This window comes from Xiphophorus maculatus, chromosome 23 (assembly GCF_002775205.1).
Source record: "Xiphophorus maculatus strain JP 163 A chromosome 23, X_maculatus-5.0-male, whole genome shotgun sequence".
Taxonomy (NCBI): Eukaryota; Metazoa; Chordata; class Actinopteri; order Cyprinodontiformes; family Poeciliidae; genus Xiphophorus; species Xiphophorus maculatus.
This window is the reverse complement of record NC_036465.1, coordinates 27,410,443-27,429,075: the sequence shown is the minus strand read 5'-3', so window position 1 is coordinate 27,429,075 and position 18,633 is coordinate 27,410,443.

Below are 18,633 nucleotides of genomic sequence, written 5' to 3'. Positions count from 1 at the left end.
AACTTGGTTAGAACCTAACCAGACATTAACCAGCTAGAGTGAGACTTGACAACAGAGGAGAGACTTTAGAAGACATTTCTGCCAAAATATCAACCACACAACCTGGCTATGTCCCACTGTTGTAAGACCTGCATGTATTGTAGAGGTTACAATTAACCAAAGAAGGTATGGACTGGCCAATGAGAAATGCTGCAACATGTTATGGACTGATGAAAGCAACATTGTTCTGTTGGGTGGTTTTAGGTCCCCATGTCTGTGTGTCAGCCAGAAAACACCAAATAAGGAATTAAAACCACAGTACACTGGCACATAGTGGCTCAGGCTTCATGGTATGAACGTTTTTCATTTTATGTTGTTGGGCCTATTTTTTATGGATCATTTTAAATGCATTGAAATACTTTATCTGAAGAGAAAATACTCTGGCATCAAATGAGTGTTTCAACATGACAACCAGATACTCATGAGGACCTTAATGCAATCTTAAGCTTGTGAGTTGACATCACACACAGCGTTTCTGAGCCAAAACTAAAAAAAACAGAGGCCTGAATCCTTCAACAAAGACGTGAAAACAGAGGTTATACAGCTACACATTAGTTCATATTAGTGGTCAAAGCATTTTTAGTACGTTAATCTAAATGTTTGCATTAAGAAAAATGGCAATGCCTTACATTCTTTCCTTTGCTTTCTGTAGAATAAAGGAGATTTGATTAATTTCTGGCATATGCCATATGGAAATAAAAATGAATGCATTTATTTGGCGCTTTACACATGTTTATGATTTTTATTTTGAGCACAAATGCATCTCAGTGAGTCTTCCACACATTTTTAACACGAGGTGAACATTCAGCCGAATTAATTTTACGTCTGTATTGTTCACGTTTTCATTAACTTCCCTTTGAGTCCCCATGTTGGCTGAATTTCTTTTTTTTTAGCAGCTCAAAGCAGAAGTTCTTGGTCTAAGTTACTTCATTAACATGCTAACATCGCCCATAGTATCGCAGGCACTGACACGTGTTGGTGTGTGTTTGTGTCAAGGAGAACCAAACCCTGCCTGTGTATGGAACTTTAGTTATCCTGAACCGCGTTACAAGCGTCTCATCTATTTCAGTCAGAGTTATGAATCTATAATGAGGCTAATGAGCGCCATAGCTCACGTATGCTAATCAGTTTCTTGAATTAGATTGTCACTGGGGGACTGTTACAGGAAATCACGGAATAATGGATGAGGCCGGTGCCTAGCTAACCTCAGAGCGGTGAGATTTTTTAACATTTTTAATTATTTTTCAACACTAGTTTATGTCTATATAAACTAATAAAGTGGAACATTTAAAATGTAGTTCTTTACAAAGAAATGTTCTTTTATTTATGTCTGAAAACAGGAAGTGAAGATATGTGCTTACAAAGACGCCCTACCCGCGGCAGCTAGCCTACCCACTACGTCAGCGAGACACTTCCTGCAACAGGATTTCTGGAATCTTCTTTTAAGCATCTGGTGGTCAACTTTTAGGAAAAACCAGCCTGAAGAGTCAGAACTGGGTAAGTTGGAAGTTGTTTTCTCGTTCTCTCCTCATAGACTGTTATATGTTTGAGGTCTGACGACATCTATTTTAATTTCACGGTCGTGTTCATTCTCACTTTAACTGTTATAAAAACACCAAAGTAAACGGAGAACACCTCCTTCAAAACGCGTTGAAATATGTTTTAATCCTATTGTTTTGGTCTGGATATAGCTCCAGCCATTTAAACTGAAAATGAATGTGGTAGGTGTCCTCAGTTTTTCCTGAACAGAAATTGCAGTTGTAAAAAAAAAAAAAAAAAAAAAAAAAAGTCTTCCCTTAATTTTCTAACTTGCGTTATTGGTAAGATGAATATTGACTAGAAATATGTTAGAAAAAAACCCACGCGTTGTTGAGTGTCTTTGGTGACGCGACTGTATATTCAACACAACTGGAAAGCTCCTACGAGGCAAAGAGCAACTGCATCATCTCACCACTGGGTGGCAGTGTTGTTTTATGCAGCGCGGCTTTACAGCGGCAGTTTCTCTCCAGAGAATAAAGCTCGCGCTGTGATGACATATTCACACACACACGGGCTCGTTTCAGTAGCCACAGTGAGTATGATTATGAATACATTGAAATGTATTCAGCCTGAGACTGTGAACTCCGTTCAGCGTGCTCTACAATCAGCGTCTCCTTTGTATCTGTGTCTCCTCCGCATCTCTTTCCGTCTTTGCTCAGCTGCAGCTCAAACCTCTCTCCCTTCACTGCTCCTCAAGTTCAAGCCGGGAATCATCGAGCAAAGTTTTGGATGAATTTTTTGATCATTCCATGCAACATCTCTGCTACGCCCAATTAAGCTGACACACACACGCACTCACACAAACACACAGTGATGCAGACTTGTGCTGCCTATCTCCTTATTTTACCTCTGGGATGCGGCTGACAAATGACAGCGCTGTTCATCTGCCAACCCGACGTCTCCTGCTAGGCAGGGTGTGTATGTGCTTGTTGCTGGAGGAGGAAAAAAAATCGTTGAGGGACATGGGGAAGCAGGGGTAGTAGGGTAGGAGTGGAGGAGTGCATGGGGGCACGCTGGTAAGATTCATGCTCTCTGATTGGCTGATGAGAACATCCTGCAGAGTTATGGATTTCTGACAGAAAAGATAGTTTGCTTCGACCATGTTGCCCAGCAGACTGAAAAACAGATTATGTTCAGTTTTTTTCTGACAATAAACCTAATCCATTTGCAGGTATCACTTGCCCATTTATGGATTTCCTCCCGGGGTGCGGATAAGAAAGGTTAGACCTACAAGTGAAACTTTCAACTTTATAGGACTTTAAATGGAAAGCATGAACTTGACACAAGGTTGCTGGTTCTAATCCATCTGGTGAGTCTCACACTATCCCTGTTTTTCACTCTCTCGCTCTACACAGGGAAGTCTCACTCTGAGCAAGGCTCTAGATGTGACCGGATTTCTAAATAGCGCATCTAGCAAAATCTTTGAAGTCCCAGTCATTTGAAGAAGGGGGAAAAAAAAAGTTTCAAACACTGGACATCTCTCAATAGCCCATATTGCGGTCTAAACCAATCAGAAATAGTGAAGTGTGGGAATACCCTCTCTGATTGGCTGTCGTCCAGCTGTTCATGAACATGTCCACGTTCTGCGTTGCGGTCGCTTGGCTAGTCGAATAAAAAAAGTGAATGAAGGAAGGTTGAGGAGAAAATTTCAAGAAGTTAAGGGTAAGTTGATTCAAGAATGGCTGAAAAGCGTATTGACTGACATTCATCAGTTTGATGTAGTCATCACATTGTTGGGTAGTTTGAGTTATACTAGTCAGCCAAAACACTCCCAAGTCTTTATTTTATTTTTAACAAGTAACACAGTCATATGCCGTCTTCCTACTATAGAAAGACAACTTCACAGAGCATCACTTGTTCTATAAAGGGGTGTAACACTTTGGTCTCCCCACATTGGTCGATTGTGCACAAGGGGTTACAGAGGTTCAATGAGTCTTGCCAGGTTGTCCATCTTATCTAAACATAAGGTTTGCAGGGATGTGTGCATGTTTCTGGGCTTCCCATCATTCACCCATAGAAGCTTTGGAACATTTTTCACTTTGTGATGTATGTCTGTCTTCCTTCCTGACCTTTATGAGGGGAATGTACCTTTAGTGCAAGCTCCTTTGTGATCACTTTGCCTCCCACAAGATGAAAGTCTCTGAGAGCGTCTTGGGTGTGAGGTGTGTTTTGTACTTTTAGCTGTTCTCATGTTTTTATTATTGATGTCTGTTTTGACTGTATCACACTGAGAACTGACCTTCATTCAGAGTGCCGCTGCTTCCATCAGCTTGATTCAATTTAGTTTGAAACCTAAACGGCAGCCCTTTAGCTGTGTATCAATGTAAGGGCTGTATTTAAAGGCCTAATGTGTCACTGCAGCTGTGCCATTTAAAAGAGTGATGCAAATCTTTTCCTCAGCTGTGATCGATCCATCAGGTTGATGCTTCACAGCCCATTCCAACATCCACCGAGGCTCGCTATTAGCAGCACCCTCCCTTGCTGCAGGGCCCACACAGGCTTCTCATTCTGACTTATTTATCTCAGTGTGTTTCCTAAGTGTTGTTGCAGTAAGTGGTAGAGGAGTTTTGATGCTTCCACTTGCTGTTCAAGCTGAAAACAGTGGTTTGACCTCCTTTAAAAGCAACCAACTCTCTTGTTTTTGTTCATGTTGAAGTGCAGAGGATGACAGACGGTGATAATGAACTCAAAAAAACCCCGTCAGGATTAAAATTCAAGAAATCTGGAAAACTGTTTCATCACATTCCTCTAGAAATGGAGAAGGATTTGAGAAAGTTTACCAAGGACTAGACTGGGATCGCTAGATCTCTAGGTCAAAGTATCTCCAAATCCGAAGTTCTTGTGGGGTGTTCCTGATTGGCGGCGGTCAGTATCAGAAGTGGTCCAAGGAAGCTTACAGTGGTGAGCCTATATGAACTTCCTGATGCCATGTTTATCCCTTATAGCACTTCCTCAAGGCCCGGTGTCCTGCAACTTGTAGATGTGCCTCTGCTGCACCACAGCTGAATAGAATAATTAGGTCATTAGCAAGACTCTGGAGAACTGATCTACACAAGGAGGAGGTAATTAAGCCATTTCACTCATGTTTTGTACCTGTGGCACATCTAAAAACTGCAGGACAAATCGAGGACTGGAGTTTGACACCCCTGCCTTATAGGAAGTTGTGCTTGTTTTGAAGCCATCTGATTAGCTGCAATAGGTCTTAGCTTTGCGCCACATCGCCCCCTATGAGTTTGGCATGTTTAAAACAACACTCAGGATGAGTGAAGTCTCAAATGAGTATCAGCCTCTTCAATAGCTATGGGAAGAGAAGATATGCGTTTAAAAGGGGCATAGGGATGCTTATTGACTCTCCCAACTATAATCCACGTCCACAGTGCAAATAAAAATGCTTCACCGGCTTGTAGCTGATCAAATGCACACATGCTAATGTCGGATTCTTGGGGCGATGGAGGGGCGGAATGGAAACGGAAAACATTCTGGGCCAAAGTAGCAGAGATCAGGCAGAAACAGATGCTTTAATTAGCAGCCGGCGAAGTGCCTGAAGCCGTGTGGCTATGTGTGTGTTTGATGGATTTAATTACTTGAGTGTAAGATGAAACACAGAGAAATCAACAAAGTGGCATCTTCATAAAGGTTAACAACCGGCAGCCCTTCTCTCTCCGCCTCTCCCCCCTCATTCCTTTCATCCTTTCTTCCCGAGTCGGTCACAGAAGGGAAGAGAAATGAAAGCGGGGCCCGGAATGAGAATTAGGGAGCAAAGATGGAGTAACTCTCTTTAATCAAACCAGTAGCTCCAAGTGCCATCAGCTTTATTAACTCCACAAACACATACACACACACACACGAACTCGCGCAAGCCTGTCTGTTGTTCGAAAGCACACCGATGGAATTGTGCCCCGCAGAAAAAGAGGGAGACCTTCCCTTTCATGCCCGGCTCTCACTGTACAGATTACAGGTAGAAACTCAGAGATTACTGCAAAAGTGAAATTGAGTGTCTAGTTTCTGATGTGTCGCCTTCGGGCCCCCACCCCTCCCCCTTTTCTCGTTCTCTTGTCTCTCAGTACCTCACTGCTGGGGTTGTTATAATATTATTTGGGTGAGGGGGGGAGACAGAAAGATTGATGAGAAAGTTATGAGACAGGATGATGAGCAGCACGTTCCAGACTGCCTGAGCCTGTGGGCCAAAGATGAGATGTGGCACAGAGGTGACAGGAATTCGGGATGTTCTCTCTGATTGCGGTCTCCGGGAGCCGCGAGTCATTGGACGCTTTTACATTGATTTACGTCACATCTTGTTCTGCCTCACAGCTGGTGGCTGCGATCTCTCCCAAGTGATTTGGTTTCTGTTATGAAGATAAAGGTGCAAATGTAGACATTTTTCAAAATTTTTATATATTTTTTTTTTCAGAACGCTCCAGTATTACTTACCCCAAGTGTGGCAGCTGCAACTTTTGTAAATAGGATTACAGTCGCAGGAAAACATGTCTTTCAGGCTAGATTCCAACTTGGAGAAATTCTGTTAAAGTATCTGATTTCATTTAATCATTCCCCGGTCTGGTATGAGGGGAAAAAAGTTGCATTCCAGACTTTGTTTTCTATAACTTAATATCTTGCTTGTACACTTGCATCCTTCTTTCGTCCATACCTGTCTATGTCCATTCCTTTTATTCCCACCTTGCTCCTGTTTTCTTTTCTTTCCTTCCTTAACCACATCCTTCTTTCCTATCTTCTTCTTGTCCCATTTTCCTTGGTTCCTTGCTTTTTTCCCTTTCTTTGTCCTTCCGTCCTTCCTTTCTTCTATGCATTTCTAAATTCCTTGTGTTCTTCCCATCTTCCAAATGCAAAGCTCAAACCCACTGAATCAATTTTTATTTGCGGCTTAACATTCATCAATAAGCTCTCTGCAAAGTGAAGGTGCTTCAGTCATCATCAATGCCAAAACCAAAGTCTAAAAGAAATGTTTACTTGTGCTGTCAGGCATCCAGATAAGCAAATGGGACAAAAACAACGTAGCAAGGTCACAGACTCCTCCTGATTTTAGATAACAGCCTGGTACCGGAGTGCATGGAAAGACAGGTTACCTCTGCTGCGTTTGTGCTGTTCGACATCCCGCTTCGCTAAATTGTGTTAGACCAGTCAGATTTGAACCGCATTCAGCAGTCAGTCATCCAGATGGGAAGGTCTTTCAATCATCATTTGTGCCAGAACATTTCTTGTTCTTGGCAGGTAAAAAATAGAAATTGCAAATCTCTACTTAGACTGTTGAATGCTGTTTGATGCATACCCTTTCGAGATAATCCTAGATGTCACCAATGGCGTATAAACCTAGTTCCTTATGCTGAAACCATTTCCAGGTTGTGGACCGGAGTAATAATGAGCAGGAAACCTCCCAGTGTTAAAACATCATAAGATCTGTTCTCAGTCAAGTCTGTGTTGCAAAGTCCTATCTCAGTTGCTGTATGTCTTACACAATTCATTTAAATGTAAGCTTGATAACCTGTAGACTATGTTCAATTATAAGGAATGAAGTAGTTCCTAAGTTACTGTTATTTTAACAGAGTCTGCTAACAAAGGCTGCTTGTTGGGTCTTCAACAACATTTTAAAATAGAAGTATTGAAGAAGTCCCCAATGATTTTAAACTGTTTGTCACAGTTTTATTCCTACTGCACATCCAAAATATTGCTCTACAGAGTAACAGACACGATATGAACAGTCTGCAGGTACTGTGACAATATCGCAACAGGCTAATTGTAAGCTGCTAACAATGTTGAAGTTAGCATCTGCTTGGGAGCTTCCAACCTAACCGAGGCTAATCCCAGCAAATCCAATGCAAACGCTTATCTGTGCTAGTGGGCAGTGAAGGGAAAAGGCAATCCAATGGGTGACCAGTGTAAACATGCTTGTCACCAACTTCTTCAAAGCTAAAAATTAAAGTGAGTAGCCACCGTCTCATTTGCCAATTGCAGATGCCAGCCTGTCATTAATCAGAAGAGTAGCTAGCTTCGGATTGGATAGTCTTAATTATAGTGCTGAAAATGGGCTGTAATTACAGGGATGTCTGGCCAACTGCAACCTCATCATGGATGGATAGATGGGTGGATGAATGGAAGGATTGATGGATAGATGAACTGATTGATCTAAGGAACGTAATGCTATCAACAAAGATTCATTGTTCTTTGCTGTGAAGAACAAATGAAGGTTTGTTCTTCGGCTCAAATCTCCTCACCCCGTCCCTAAGGTCTCTTGAATAAATGCTGGACATCAGTGAGAGAGCGCATATGTGGTTTGTTCTCTGCTTCAATGTAGATTCCAATTTATATTTCTATGCTCATTGTCTTCTATTTTCACTATACTTTGAGTGAAAATCAATTTTAAAGCTCACTTGACACGCAGTACTACCTGGTAGTTGACTTTGTGTGGGGTATTTAAGTTCAATTGCTCCTCTACATGCTTTTATACAGTCTCATCATTTGATCTATGACACTTCACAAGGCAATTGGCTTCAAATAAAGATACAACTGGTGTGTGTGTGTGTGTGCGTGTGTGTGTGTGTGTGTGCATGACTTGGCCTTGGAGATTGAGCTTGTGGATTTTACAGCTCTTTTATAGTCCATTACTCGCTCCTTACTGCAGCGTAATGGCCTCGTTCTGTTCTTTTTATTCTGTATCTCTTTACAGAGTTAAGTAACTAAATAACGACAGTAGATGGAGCAGCAGCTCTAGCATCGCCGCTTAGACACAGACAGACGCTCATAGGTAGGAGAAACAGCCGACACCATTTGGGTATCTCAACAGCATTCAAGTTTACAAGTCCAAAGCACATCGTACATCGTCCTGAAGGATTGTTTTCGAACGTTTTTGGATAACGTTTTGTCCTACACAATGACTGCTGTGTTTAGAAGCTGATGAAGGTCGAATATGAGCGTTGATGTGCTTCTATCACTTGCTGTTTCTCCTTCAGACCAGAGGTGTCGCTGTGGGACAGTGTAAGACGCATAAATAAAATTATCAGACTGTTTCTACTCTGTCAACTTCAAGAAACTTGCAAGCACACTCTTCTAAACTGCATGTAAAATCCACCTATAAATTTATATTCGACTGCTTTTTCCAACAAATAGTCCTGGCAATGCGCAGGCTACTGAACTAAATTTAGATGAACTCTTTCTTGGCCAGAATCCGTCCAGAGGGGGAAACGCACTGGAGAGAGGGCGTGCTTCGAGAAAAGCTAAAGGGCTTTTTTCTTCCTTTTACTGAAAAAAAATACAGCTCATCTCTTCCTGTTTTGATCCTATAAATGTACATATTTATATATAACTGCATAATCTGAGCCATTTCTTCTACAGACTGTGCTCTTTCACCTAATATCAATTATTCTGGAGGGGAATCTTTCCACCGACTTCTACAGTTTGCAGCTACGTGCTAAAACCATCCATGGTTTAGAATGGAATATTGTTTGTATTATTTGCCTCAGACCCAGACATTTGAACCATGGTACGTTTTGTCTGTCATGAATTGCGTTTGTAGCGGACCCAGAACTCAGACAGAATCTCAGGCGATTCGAACATTGCAATGAAACAAGTGAAATCTCAGAACGGTCCAAGATAAACTCTGATAACCCTGGCTGGAAACAAGATGGTGAAAACGACTGCAACAGAAAAACAACGGGTAACAAGTCGGACACGTAACTGTACGTCAACACCGGGATCTGACAACGGAGGTGTGAGAAGCAGGAAACAAGGACGACTGTGGGGAAACTAATGGGAGGGAAAGGCGGGACAAAATAATTCAACCACGGCAAACAAATCTCAGAAACCCAGGAACAACCTTCCAAATAAAACTCATGTCTGAAGTGTTCGTTATTTCAGTGACCCAACTCTGAAATAATGAACACTGGCCAGTCTGGAGCTCAGCCAAAGTAAATGGTTACGATAATAATGTTTGGGATCCATCTCGGACGACCATCTGTCAACTGTTGTGTAATACAGTTATAGCTTTACTGATGAGCATTCTTGTCGAAAGTGAAAAAAGAAAAAGAAAAAAAAGCCTGATGACCAGAAGTGAACATGTCAGATGTGTCAGAGAGGGTGTAAGAAACAGCTATTTTTCAGTTTATAATTTAAGCATTTGCCTTTTCACAAGCAGAAATGCTCATCCATTCCTCTCTCCAGCAATATGTCCATCCAGTCAGGCCTCTTCCTTAAACTGCATGTCCAAAACGCTGTCTTCAAAGGACTGTTCCTTTGAGATGCAGACTGCAAAAACACAAAATCTTACCAACTAACTTTGGTCTAGAAAAAAAAGGATTCTTAAAGAAATAAATAAAATTGCAGAGCATCCTCTCTTATGAGAACAGTTTTCCTTCTGTGATTAATAAAGTAGTTTTAAATTGAGTGTTGAGTGTCAAGTAGAGTGTGCGTTTGACTCAACTTAGCTGTACCAGAGCTCACCATAACCTGGTCAGTTTCTCACATTGCTGCGTTTGAGTGAAGGTGCATCAACACGACACGGCAATGCTGCTGCTGATTTCTCAGAGCAATGCTGCTGTTTAAAGTTGCCCTTCTAGATGAATAAATCCTGCCTGTTGGAACCCTCCACTTGGACTAAAGCCCAGCCCCGGATGATCTACTCACTGAACTGACCTTCTCTACAGTCGCCTTTAAAGAGGGCACAAATTGATATCCGTAAATCATGTGTATTTAGTCGCTTGCGGCGTTTTAACCAGATGGAGAACAGCCTCCTTTGCAAATCATGACTAAATTAAAAAATCCACCGATTAGAAAAAGAAAATAAAAATAATATCCATCACCTGCTTTCAGTGTCTGTTGGCCAAAGGGAGTAAACTGTAAAGATGTTGTTTATACGTTTGAACAGAGTATTCCTTCGTCATGACGCCATCTGTTTGGTCAAATGGACCAGTTCGTCTTGTATCAAAACAGCCCCACATCATGATGCTGCCATCTCCATGTTAAAGAATTGCAACTGAGTTATCAGGCTCGTGGGGTTTCCCCCTTTTTGCTCCAACTCTAATCATGATGAGACATATCTAGAAAAACTTGAAATATTTCTTCCTGAGTATAATGTTTTTATGTTGCTTTTGAAGTAATGGCTTCCTCCTCGTTTTGTGTCCTCCATCCTTATTTACTGTGGATTATCAGAAGACATTCATGCATAAACAGTTTAATGGATGGACATTTCTATGAAGCTTTTACTTGACTATAATTATTTGTGGCACCTTCAGGGATAAAACAGACATGTGGAGGGCAGCAATATTCTTCCATATATTTTGGCTGATTTTAGTAAACTTTTCCATGTTGTAACTCAATATTGTGTTGAAGATCACCTAATCCAAGATCAAGTCAAGACCAAGAATAGTGCCGCCACGCTAATAAGAGATAATGTTTGTTTGTGCTCCAAGCTAGGTGGCAAACAGCTGAAAAGAAAAGGAAACTAGTTCCCTAAAACATACAGTGTTTACGGTACAAGGTAGCTAACTTAACATGTGTAGCTAATATTGACTGAATTTCCTTGTCTGGGAGCCAAGTTCAAACATTTCTTTCAAAGCTAGCTAACGTTAGCTAGCTAGTTTTGCTAACATCACTTGTACATAGCTTACTTTTCTTTCTGCTTCCTTTCTAAGTGGCCATAAAAGTTTGATGTAGTCCCCATTGTCTTTGAAGTGACTTCGGACTTGAAAAGTTGTTTTACAAATATATTCTCCATGATTTACGAAGCCAAATTGTATTGCTGAAAATCTTGCAGATTCGCTCCCAGGCAACCACTGCGTGCTTTCTTGGAGTGTGAGTGAGAAGGGTTGAGATGGCAGCAACAAAAATACACAATTAGCAAGAAACCACGTTATTGCTTAACATTTTGAGTCTGAGGGATTCCCTTGTGTTACTCAATTTAACGTAAATGTTGAAGAAGCTTTCATAAAAACGACACCATCATATTGGCTTTCTCAAAGCCACAGTTATCTTACTGTATAAAAATGTTTGAATTCAAAGAAAGCTACAAACTCTCTCCCTAAAACGGTCTGATTTAATGTGAGATGGTAAAAAAAAAAAAAGAAAGTTGTGTGTATTTTTATTCAGTGTATGTTAATTTCTGGTTTCAGCCAATCCTAGCATAATAAAGAACCACCTTATCTTAATTCACCGACTGGTTTCAAGGAACTGTAATTTCTCTCCCCTCGGCGATTTCATTTACGGGAACATGCAATAAGCCACAAAAGCAATTTCCTGGCTGTTCGACAGCGAGCGGTCCCGGGTTCTGTCCGTGTTGTGTCGTAACGAAGCGTCTGATCATCAACACGCTAACAAACCGAGAATTTTTTTTTCCCTATTCGCTCTGGCCCGAGCTGTTGTGCAATCCGTCAGCACGTGTCACAAACGCCGTGTGTCGTGTGTCTCTGCCGGCGTGTGTCGAGGTTCCTCACGGTAATGGCGGTAATGGCGAGGGTGTGAGCCTCAGAAGTGATTAGGGAGGGTTTTCAGCTCCCAGATGTGTCACGGAGGAGGAAAATCAAACGAGGCTCTTTAACGCTCACACACTCGGAGCGGCCCAGCACAGTTTGAGCCCCGCCTGATGTCATCAGAGTAGGTTGCTAATTAAGAAGAAAGTCTGTCTCATTCATACACACACACACACACACACACATGCACACGCCGACAGCTTGGAGCTTGTCTTGCTTTTCCCAGAGTCTCATGACGGACTTGGTTGTTTGAATGTGTGTGTAGCGGTGTGTGTTGTCTGCTCTTCAGTCACAGAGGCTTGAAGGGTGATTTGTTTCTCTTTATTGTGAGCATTAGGGCACTTCATAAATTTGAATGTACTGTAATCACTGCAGTGCAAAAACTACCGTAAGAGTAACAGCTCCGTTCTGACAGATCTAGCTCCTTGCAGAAGGTTTTCATCATCCTCCAGCTTCTTCACAACTACAGAATTCAGTTCATTTCATTGGGATTTTTATGTGATTAACCAAACTACGACAGGAATCCTGACTGAAGAACTGATAAGCTTGGTGTACTTCTGAATTCAGAGCTACATTTCACTACAGTGGTAATCTTTAAAAGGTAGGTTACATCTCCACCAGCTTTGCTCCAGACTATTTGACTATTTGTAGCAAAATTTGTTAAAGCTCAATCATATAACAAATTTGAAGACATGCCACAGATTCTTACCGGTATTTAGTTCTTGACTTTCACTAGGTCATTGCACATAGAGAAAAGTTTGGTTTCACTGGGCCCCAGCAGCTGCTTCTTCCACGTGTGTCGGTGTGTCCTCTACAAGGATTTTGGGAAGCTTTAAATGGGACTTCTTATGTCTTTCTCTCAACAAACCTGTCATATACTAGCTAATTTAAGATGATAAATTAAACATTGCTCTGTGAGACGCACACAGCTTGGGAAATTTCTGAAAACAACACTCCCGTACCGCCTCCTTGCACATTTAACACTGTAACTTGTACAGTTTGATCACCACATAAATCAGGATGCTACAGATTAGAAAAAAAAAACATTGAAAAATTCAAGACGAGCGCCTGAACTCTCACACATCATCTATACCTCATCCCTACAACCGAAACAACACAGCTGCACCTAATCTTACACTGCACTATGCAGAGATTCTTTTCTCACCTGCAGGGACGCGGGGTGACTGGAAGTAAAAGTGAAACGTTGGACAGCCCTTATTTTGATTAATTAGCCTGAACTTACATGACCACTTGGGGGCACTCATCTAACAGTTTTATTTAATTCCCGTTTGATTCAGCTGAGACTTCTAATGTTTTTTTTACCTTTAATACTTTAAAAATGTGCAAGAGAGGTTGTGGAAAAAGTCATGTAATCAGTCATGAAGCATCAGGATACTGTGAACTCCCCATTAGTCTAGTTTATTCACATTTAGACTCGTGTAACAAGTACTTTTTTAAAATGACAGCAAATGTGGCAAGTGTGACAGCAGCTCAAAGTACGACTAGGCGAATTCTGAAAAGTAATTTATTACTCTAGATTTTACTTAGGAACATCAGAATACACGGAGCTTCATAAAAATTATTGCAATACTTTTCAGATTTGTAAAAAGTTTTGAAAGTCATGATTTTTTTGTTTTACATTTTGCCTTAGTGGGGTATTTTACATGTTCTTATGTTAATCTATCACATAATATCCCAATGAAATACATTGTTTTTGTTTGTAATGTGTCAAAATGTGAAAAGAGTTTTGAATAGTTTTGGAAGTCACTCTAACTCCGATTTTGGCGGCCATTTTAGACTGATCCGCTCTCTGGTTTTTTAAATTGTGTTCAAATTTCACAGGAAATATTACTCTCCCCTTCACTTTAATAACTGTAACCTTTATTTTTTTAGTTTCAAAAATGTTTTCAGTTCTTAATTCTAAACCGATCCAAGATGAAATATTGAATGAGTTAAAAAAAAAAGGGGGTGTATGTGGTGAACAAGATCTTTGTTGCTGTCCTCTTTTTTTAATTTTTATATTTTACAGCTAATTATCGTCTTTATAGTTGACATAATAAACAGTCGTACAGCTGTTCAGAAGCTCCACTAAGCAAAGCCTGAGTGGAGGATGAGGGAGGAGACTAATCTTTCAAACGATCTGAAGTGACAGATAGATGAGAGAGCCTGTTTATGTGCGTAATTGTGTAAATGAGAGTGAATTAGAGCTACAAGGAGTAAACAAGCCTCATCCATATTAATAAACTGCAGGCTTCTCGCCTCCACTTCTGGGACCGATAACGTCCCTCACACTAATAGATCGCACATCCTTCATCACCTGGTGGCTTGTTTTCATACCCGACTCGGAAAAACCCCCCAAAAAAACAACTAAGCTGTGATATTTCAGCTTTATGACATTTGCTTGGCATTTTCACTTGAGTCCCTCTGTTTCCTCTGTTTGTTCCCAATAAGGTTTTACTTAATAAGTTCATAAGTTATCTTAGGTAACTGCAGCCCTGGATGGATAAGAGGAGCTGCTGATCATCAGGGTGTGTGAACGGCTCTATTAAAGCGACGGTGTTGACAGTTTGCTTTAATGGAGGATTCAGGTGAAATAAAGGCTTAAGTAGGAAGGCAATGATGCTAGCGAAGAAATGCTGCCACCATTCAGTTTGAAAAGGTTATTCAGCCACAACCAGAATACATGGAGTTAAATATTTCATTATAATAAGGGATACAAATAATTAAATGACAGATTTCAGTAGGACAACTGAACTTCAGCTTTAGTTATCATTTATGTCGGCTATCCTGATCATGTACCTAACCCGTTTCTTACCTCCTGACCTCTACCTTCGACCCCCGCTTCATACCTCTAGATTTCATTCACTATCTCATTGATATTGGAACCCTGTTGGCTGTTCTGTTGCCCACCTGACCTATTTACCCGATTAAAGGATTATTAGCTTTCCCCTGGTGAAATCAGACCATTTTGTAACCAACGTAAACAAGCTTATCTAACTAGCAGAGTTCCTACTCATCCAGGCTTTGCCACGGTACCTTACAAAGAACGAAACCGTATAGAGTTTCGTTTTTTGTAAGGTACCGTGGATAAAACAGTCCCCAGTAAATGAACACTTTCCTGTCTCTGTATCTCTACTTCAAGTATTCCTGGCAAGAAAGGTGAGAGTCTCCAAAGAGCCTTGGAAACCACCTTTGTAGGATAATCATTTACTTTCTGTTTCTGCAACCTTCTTCTACGTGTGCTGCCAAAACCTCACTCTCCTTTCTGTCTTACGGAGTTTGAACTGAGAGCTGTGAAACAGAGACAATATTTCCTAAACGTTGTTTAAACTTGTAATCAGTCCAATTCTGACAGAAATGAGCTTCCTCCAGAGCAGTGGTCTCAAACTGAACGACAGTCCTCCAACTTTTAGTTGTGTCTCTTAACATACATACTCACTAGCATGCAGTCAAGCTCTACTGATGCTAATATTGGATACAGTGAGTTGCAAGACACTGGCCCTTGTTGACCACTGCTCCAGAGGGTGGCTGGACCTTAGGAATAGGTCCAGGAAATACTATTTTCTCTCTTACAGAGAGGTACTACTATTAGTACCTTTCAATTCTCAACTCAAAACAACTCAAAACAGAGATGCAGCTTCTCTGCAGTTGATGTTGTTCAGACATTAGGATTCCTCATGTCCGCCTCACCTTTGGAGGTATTTCAGGCATCACCCTCCAGGCAAGGGTGGAGACCCCAGAGACGACCTAAAGTTTACATCCAGTCGGACCCGGGAACAACTTGGGATCCCGCATAATGAGCTGGAGGATGTCAGTAGAAAGTGGGACGCCTGGAGATCCGTACTGGATCTGTTTCCCCAACGACCAAATCTTGGCTAAGCAGAATAAAAAGACTAGAAAACATGGTAGTGAGGCGCCATCTGGCGTAGTGGGTATGCAGAGGCTGTGGTCCTCGTCGTGATGGTCCCATATTTGATTCCCAATCAAGGTACCTTTGCCGCATATCTGCCCCCTTCCTGTCTGCCTACTGTCAGAAAAATGGAAACAGGCCGTTAGCGCCGATCAAAAACAGATTATAAAAAGAAAAAAAAAACATGGTAGTTTAACACGGCTGTGACCGAGTGGGTGACGTCTCCTCCTGTCTCGTCTGTCATTGACCACTTCATTGTCAGTGATCACTGGTCTTGTGCCAATGATAAAAAGTTACAAATTTTATCAATCCCAGATTGGTAAAAACTTCCTGCAACACAGACTGAATAACGAATCGATCCAAAGCTGTTCCTTTTCCCACATTCTGTCAGTATGTCCTGCTTGACGTTTGGTCAACGTGTCCTTAGTCTTGTTAGAAAGGAAATTCAGTTTCAGTTATTAGCACCGTCACCGGCTGTGACAGATGAAAAGATAGCAGAAATTCACAGAGATGGTGAATCACTGACTCTAACCTGAGTGACAATACAGCATCATTTTACAATGGACACCATGCACTGCTGCTTCTCTTTTGTTTTCATCAAACAGATTCTGATCATTTCAGAACATGTTTTTGGCCTATGAGCTCATTTCCGCCTTATTATCTTCTGTCTTCACTTATTAAAATGAAGCACGCTGCAAAATTCTTTGGTATAATATTGTGCAAGCATGCTGTGCGACAGTAGCAACAGGTCATTACTGGCGGCTGAGCTCTATGCTAAAAAACAAACAGCCAGGAACGCAAGAAACAATAAAGCAAAATCAACAAATCAACTGGCAGAATGAGGAGTGCTCAGGCTTTTACGCTGTAAAACTGCAGCTTTTATTAGAGCTAACAATAAAATATTAAAGGTCAATTACAGATTGTTTGAACTTGCTTCCGTATTTTCGCCGAACGGTGTGTGTGTGAGGGATTTGCACAGACCAGCCAGAGAGATACTGAGTAGTTTCAAGAATATTTTTAATTTATTACAAAAAAGTCAAAAAAGGATGAATTGGGCCCAAACCAGAGGTCAACATAACAGATTGCAACTTAGGCAGTGACACAAAGAGCTCAAGCACAAACACATGAGGGGAACCTAAACATAGTGGCTGATCAGAACACTGCCGACAGGAAGTTTGCCGCTGATATAAGGAAAAGGAAGAAATTAATCTGATGCATATTAACCAAAATACAGCAAACTGACAAATAAAGCTAACTAAATGTGTGCACTGCAAATAGTTAGCTGAACAGTCAGGCTAGTGAAAATAATTGAAATCAAAAATGAAAATCTAAACTATTCACCGATTAATACGTAAGCTAATTTTAAGAATGAACAGTAAACAGTTACCATTCGACATCTCTGTGAGATAATAAGGGCAGCCGTCACGTGGTCACATAAAAAAAAAACAACCCAATAATAAAACAAAAAGCTCAGGAAACCATCCGCTCCCTGACAGCGAGACTGAACACTGAAGGGCATTGAGATGTGGAGTAATGATGTTTACGAAGGAGCTCGGATCTTAAAGGCGCAATTTGTCTGCTACCAGGCTGCAGTGATGCTGGGTGTGAGAACACACTGACAGGAGATGAACACACCGCGACAGAAAGACGGAGCAGACGGCCGCTGCTCTCCCTGCAGCGTCAGGTGAAAGGCTCGCAGTCCGGCATTCTGACGCTTCCTGCTTTATATCAGACTGAAAGGCACACGTGTAATAAATGGCATTAATTCCTCTTAATTTGCCCAGTTTTAATCTGTTCTGCCCTGCTTTAATTGTTTTGATTCCAACGTTTTCTATTGTAAATTGTATTTCTACGCTGTCCTTCCGTTACAGATTCCATGTTGCTTCGCTGCTGAAACACTAAATCATACCAGTTATTTTTGATCTACTTTCTAGCGCAAATATCTTAGGACACTTGAAATAAGACAAAACTAACTTATAAGTAATGTAGTGGAAAAAATACTATTTCCAAGCACTGTTCAGGTGAAATCACTCAATCAGGTTTATTCATATGTTGTGCACAATACAGAAAGCATGTAGGACAATCAGTAATGAAGCAGGCCCGGGACCGTCAGATAATGCTTCTGCATGTTGGTGTTCCCACTGAAGCCTCTTTTCCCCCCCCGATTTTCCCTTTATGACAATCTTACAACGTCCTGCAGTGTGTGGTGTGTTACGTGGTGGTGTGTTGAACATGTCTGAACTAAAATCGGGTATATTCAACATTGTCTTGGCCTTTTTATCGCAGCCTGTTGAATGTGACAGGTAGCCAATCAGAAAGCGTGGTGACGTAAGAACGGAGGGAAATCTTGGACATCAGAGGTAATATATGGAAATGTTTATTACTATATATAAAGGTCAATTTTATATATGTTTATTATATGTGGTTATGTTTATTCAGTTAAAAATGTTAACTACGAAAAAACATAACTCACCTCCAAATCATAGTGCAGCAAACAGAGCGGCTGATCCCCACGTTTTTTATCAAACGCCTTTTCTTTTTGTTTCGTCTTTTATTGCTTAAAATGAGCCACAAACTATCACTGCTGCTTCTACATCGTCATCCGTGTTTGATTATTCTAAATTCACATATGGGTATGTCAACCCATTCTCACTCCCAACTCGTCATATA